Raw genomic sequence first — 6178 nt, 5'->3', positions numbered from 1 at the left:
ATTGTTACGGCCCCTGGCCTCTTGAGGCTGTGCAGGCTCCCTTTTATTATGCAGGTTCAACTGTGAGAGCACACCTTCCTGATTGGCTGCCTGGAGGCTGTAGAAGAGCAGCTGCACCATTGGACCAGCAGAGGATGGTCAAGCCAATCAGACGTTGATGAGGCTCACCTGCACCATAAAAGGCTCCTGAATTCATTCCTCTAGTGGGGCAGCTAATTTGAAGAGGTTCTGTGAAGCTGCCTCCTCTCTTTTTTTTTTGGTGGTTGCAACTACTTTAAGCTAGCTTGGTCTTTGTTTGTTCAGTTTAGTTACTTTGACTTTGCTCCAGTTAAATATGAGTTAGAAGCCTGTGTTTGGGAGGCTGCGTGCTTCCCGCAGCCTCTCCTTTGTATGTGTTTTTTTTTGTGGTTTGTTTTGAGTTACTTTAAACTGACTTGTTTGGATTTTTTTTTGTAACTTTAATTTGCTCCTGACATTATTGAGTTTGTTAATCCCTCTTTCTTTTTGCATTAATTGGGTTAAATTGTATTGTTTTGTGAAACTTTATTTTGTAATAAATCATTTTTACTTTACACTGTCGCTCCGGACACATTTTATGTTACTGCCCCTGGACCCCTAGACCTTGGGGGCGTAACATAATTGGGGGCTTGTCCGGGATAACTCGTTAAGGAGGATCCCTGTGTCTGGAGTGTCTGGAATTAAGAGGAACATTTTGGGTTGTCTGTATCCAGCAATCATGTCTGTATCATTTAATCTGGAGCACTTTTTAGCTAACCCTTCTCTTGAGCTTATACATAGCTGCCGCAAGTGTGAATTGCTGCAAATTGTGGAGCACTTTAAGCTGCAGGTCCCAAAACAGGTCCTTAAACGTGACCTAAAAGCTCTGGTAGTGGGCAGGTTGATGGAGACTGGTGTGATCAAAGAACCTGATCTGCCTGAGGCTGCTGCAGTGCCAAGCCATAAGGCCTCGTCTGTGGAGGACCTCAAGGATGGTTCTAGTGTGGAGATAGGAGTGAGTGAACGGGGAAAGACACCTCGTACACTCCCTCGCTATGACCCACTGTCTTCTGTGAGCTCAGAAGGACGAGATGGAGCTCGTTTGAAGGTGCGGTTGGCACGTCTGCAGATGGAGGCTGAGGAAAAGGCCCAGGACAGAAAAGCTCAGCTGGAGCTTGAGATCAGGAGGCTGGAAATAGAGGCAGAGAAAGCTATACAGCTGCGCAAACTTGAGCTGGAGGCCCGGACTCAAGCGCCTTCTGCCTCTGTCACACCAAGTTCCACCTCCATGTCTGCTACGCCATTCGACATCAGTAAGTGCATTTCTTTAGTACCTGCTTTCAGAGAATCTGAGGTTGATTCATACTTTGCAGCATTTGAACGCATTGCTGGTGCTTTGCAATGGCCTAGGGAAACCTGGCCTCTTTTGTTACAATGTAAGTTTTCTGGTAAAGCTCAAGAGGTGTTGGCAGCGCTTCCGTTAAAGGATAGCTTGGATTATGATCTGGTTAAGGCTGCTGTCTTACAAGCTTATGAATTGGTCCCAGAAGCTTATAGACAGAAGTTTCGACAGCAAAAGAAAACTACAGGACAAACACATGTTGAGTTTGCCAGAGAGAAGGGCATTCTCTTTGATAAGTGGTGTGCCGCATCGAAGGTCAACAACTATGACACCTTACGTGAGCTAATATTGTTGGAAGACTTTAAAAAGTGCATTCCTGATCGGGTGGTGTTGTATTTAAATGAACAGAAGGTGACCACTCTTGCATCTGCTGCTGTTCTTGCCGATGAGTATGTGCTTACCCATAAGTCATCATTCATTGTTAATGAAAAGTCACATGTTAGCTCTGTGCCACAGTGTCCATTGGTTAAACCCACAGTTCCAAAGGAAAGCCGTGAGTGTTTCTATTGTCACAAACCTGGACATGTCGTTGCTGATTGTTTAGCTTTAAAACGCAAATCACAGCCAAATTCTGAACAAACTAAAGGTGTTGGTTTTGTGAAAAAAGAACCCTGTAATAAGAGCACTGGTTGTGGTGACAAATTACCTGATCCTTGTTTTGAACCATTCATTTTTGATGGCTTGATCTCGCTTGCATCTGATCTCTCTGATTTAAAACCAGTTCACATCTTGAGAGACACTGGATGTTCCCAATCAATCATTCTCTCAAATGTTTTGCCTTTCTCGTCTGAAAGTGCGTGTGGATACAATTCTGTTCTGAGGGGGATAGAGTTGGGCTATGCTCCACGACCAGTCCACAGAGTTTATATAAAATCAAAACTTGTCACCGGGTGTTTCCCTATTGCTGTATGCCCAGAGTTACCCATAGATGGGGTGGCTATGCTAATGGGGAACGACATTGCTGGAGGTTTAGTACTTCCAAGTCTGGAGGTTTTAGATAATCCTTTAAACCAGACAACCCCAGACTCACTAGACTCTGAGCTGTATCCAGCCTGTGTGGTCACCCGTGCACAGGCACGCAAAGACTCGGATATTTCAATTTCTGATTCTGTTTTGATGTCTCCATTTTCTACCGAAGGTGATGTACAACCCAAAAGTAACAGCATTTCGTTACTTCCAGATTTGGGGGAGCTGGAGGAGCCTGGTCCACTCTGGGAGGAAGCATCCCTCCCCCTGACCAGACAACATTTGTCATCTGCTCAACAAGCTGATGAGACATTACAAAGATGTTTCAAGCAGGTGGTAAGTGCTGAACAAGCCAATAAAGAGAAGCAAGCTTTCACTGTGGAACAGGGTGTGTTAATGCGTCAATGGTCTTCATCAGATGCGGGCAGCTCAGACTGGGGTAAGGTTAAACAGATTGTTATACCAGCCGCATATAGACAGAAGGTCCTGTCTCTGGCTCATGAAAGCCAGTGGTCCGGTCACTTGGGTGTTACCAAGACATACCAGCTTCTGTTAAAGCACTTTTTCTGGCCTGGTATGAAACAAGATGTTTCAAAGTTTTGTCGCAGTTGTCATGTGTGCCAAATTGCTGGTAAACCTAACCAGGTAATACCCCCTGCTCCACTGTGCCCTATTCCGGTGATGGACCAACCATTTGACCATGTCATAGTAGACTGTGTCGGACCTTTGCCCAGGACAACATGTGGAAATCAATACCTGCTCACAATTATGTGTACTGCCACTCGATTCCCTGAAGCCATCCCTTTGAATAAAATTACAGCGAAGTCTGTGGTTAAAGCTTTGACCAAGTTCTTTTCTGTGTTTGGTTTACCAAAAACACTACAAACAGATCAAGGAACGAATTTTCAGTCAAAGTTGTTCAAGCAGGTAGCTAAAACCTTGAACATTAAGCACATTGTTTCATCTGCTTACCACCCAGAGTCCCAAGGTGCTTTGGAACGATGGCATCAGACCTTAAAGTCAATGTTGTGCAAGTACTGCCTGGAAACTGGAAAAAAACTGGGATGAGGGGGTTCCATTTGTATTGTTTGCTGCTAGGGAGGCTGGTCAAGAATCCCTTGGTTTCAGTCCAGCTGAACTAGTATTTGGTCACACCCCCCCGTGGCCCTTTAAGAGCGCTTAAAGAATCTTTCTTGGTTCCTGCAGAAGGTTCTAAAAAAAGTGTGACTAAGTATGTGCAAGCCTTTTGTGAGGGCCTAAGCCAAGCTAATGTGCTAGCAAAAAAACATCTAGCTGACTCCCAGAGAAGGATGAAGCATCATTATGATAAAACATCCGTCAAAAGAGTTTTTCAAGTAGGAAATCAGGTTGTTGCACTTCTACCTATTACTGGTTCGGCCTTATCCGCCAGGTTCGATGGGCCTTATGAAGTTCTGGAGAGAATAGGGGAGCATGATTACGTCATTGGTACCCCAAATCGACGGCGCAAGACTCGCGTCTGCCATGTGAACATGCTTAAGTTGTACCACTCCCGATCTGCTCCAGAACCTAATAGGGTGTGCGCCCCAATTGTAGTTGCAACTTCACTAGAAGTAGATGAGTCAGACAATGTTGACGGTTTAAGGGTGAATTATCCCATCTGTTCAAGTCCTCGCCTCCCAAACTCAGAAATGCTAAAATCTCTGGCGAGCCAGCTTGACCACTTATCCCCTAAACAGCAAAAAGAGATAATGGACCTAATCAGTGAGTACACATGCCTGTTCAATGATGTACCAACACGTACAACAGTGCTAGAACATGACATAGATGTTCAAAGTGCAAAGCCAATCAAACAGCATCCTTACCGTGCTAATCCCACAAAACGTTCTCTAATGAGACAGGAAATTGAGTACCTGCTTGAGCATGGTCTAGCCAAACCTAGTCAAAGTCCCTGGAGCTCACCCTGTTTGTTAGAGACCAAGTCAGATGGTTCACCACGTTTTATCACAGACTTTCGCAAGGTAAACTCTGTCACTGTACCTGATGCCTATCCTCTCCCTAGGATTGAGGACTGTGTAGATAATATTGGAGCTGCAAAATATGTTACAAAATTGGATCTTCTTAAGGGTTATTGGCAAGTCCCCTTGACTGAACGGGCTTCCAACATTTCAGCTTTTGTGACCCCAGATAACTTTTTGCAGTACACGGTTATGGCATTTGGTATGTGTAATGCCCCTGCTACTTTTCAGAGGCTGATAAACATAGTACTGTGTGGCATCTCCAACTGCAGTGCTTATTTAGACGATCTGGTGGTATATACTGAAACCTGGTGGGAACATTTGCAAACACTATATCGAGTATTTCATAGTTTGGCCCAAGCTTCCTTGACCCTTAATCTGGCAAAGTGTGAATTTGGCAAGGCCACTGTAACATATTTAGGAAGAGAGAGGTAGGCCGAGGGCAAGTCCATCCCCTCAATGCCAAAACACGACGTGAGCTGCGTAGATTTCTGGGCATGGTTGGCTATTATCGGAACTTTTGCAGAAACTTCTTTTCAGTAGTTCAACCGTTAACCAATCTACTTAGCCCAAAGACTGACTTTGTTTGGTCAGATGAATGCCAAGATGCTTCTGAGAGGGCCAAATTTCTTCTTTGCTACACCCCAGTACTTGCTGCACCTGATGTGACCCGACCTTTCAAACTGGAGGTGGATGCCAGTGCTGTCGGGGCTGGTGCGGTGCTAATACAGGAAGATTTGGAGGGTTTAGATCATCCTGTTTGCTACTTCTCCCGAAAGTTTAACAAGCATCAACTAAATTATTCCACCATTGAAAAAGAAACCCTGGCTCTGTTGTTGGCTCTTCAGCACTTCCATGTGTACCTTGGGTCCAGTAGTTTGCCGATTGATGTATTTACTGATCATAATCCATTAGTATTTCTGTCACGCATGTACAACCACAATCAGCGCCTTATGCGGTGGGCATTATTGCTACAAGAATACAAACTCAACATCCGACACAAGAAAGGAACAGAAAATGTTCTTGCAGATGGCCTTTCCAGGTTGTGAGTATGCTTCGTTTGTTGTTTTTTTTTTTTCTTGCACTAAGTATTTACAAAACATGGTTTTGTAATTTAAGGGGGAGAGTGTTACGGCCCCTGGCCTCTTGAGGCTGTGCAGGCTCCCTTTTATTATGCAGGTTCAACTGTGAGAGCACACCTTCCTGATTGGCTGCCTGGAGGCTGTAGAAGAGCAGCTGCACCATTGGACCAGCAGAGGATGGTCAAGCCAATCAGACGTTGATGAGGCTCACCTGCACCATAAAAGGCTCCTGAATTCATTCCTCTAGTGGGGCAGCTAATTTGAAGAGGTTCTGTGAAGCTGCCTCCTCTCTTTTTTTTTGGTGGTTGCAACTACTTTAAGCTAGCTTGGTCTTTGTTTGTTCCTGTTTGTTCAGTTTAGTTACTTTGACTTTGCTCCAGTTAAATATGAGTTAGAAGCCTGTGTTTGGGAGGCTGCGTGCTTCCCGCAGCCTCTCCTTTGTATGTGTTTTTTTTTGTGGTTTGTTTTGAGTTACTTTAAACTGACTTGTTTGGATTTTTTTTTGTAACTTTAATTTGCTCCTGACATTATTGAGTTTGTTAATCCCTCTTTCTTTTTGCATTAATTGGGTTAAATTGTATTGTTTTGTGAAACTTTATTTTGTAATAAATCATTTTTACTTTACACTGTCGCTCCGGACACATTTTATGTTACTGCCCCTGGACCCCTAGACCTTGGGGGCGTAACAATGTTTGTCACCCCTTTTATGACATCATACAATCCAAATGGGAAAG

The 6178-nt window shown here is 44.3% G+C and overlaps 1 long non-coding RNA gene across 1 annotated transcript in view; it reads left to right on the top strand.

The window, feature by feature from the left end:
* LOC106936978 (uncharacterized) overlaps positions 1–5907 on the top strand; it is a 9181-nt gene extending 3274 nt beyond the window's left edge. Inside the window, exons 2-3 of the long non-coding RNA XR_001422281.1 lie at positions 3435–3437; positions 5555–5907. This is a non-coding gene — a long non-coding RNA (uncharacterized LOC106936978). The remainder of the gene's footprint in view (positions 1–3434; positions 3438–5554) is intronic.
* The last annotated feature ends 271 nt before the right edge of the window (positions 5908–6178 follow it).

Source organism: Poecilia latipinna, unplaced genomic scaffold (genome assembly GCF_001443285.1).
Source record: "Poecilia latipinna isolate Pla-1442-1.1 unplaced genomic scaffold, P_latipinna-1.0 Scaffold2253, whole genome shotgun sequence".
NCBI lineage: Eukaryota > Metazoa > Chordata > Actinopteri > Cyprinodontiformes > Poeciliidae > Poecilia > Poecilia latipinna.
The sequence above is the reverse complement of the archived record's forward strand: the minus strand, read 5'-3'. Positions and strand labels throughout refer to the sequence as shown.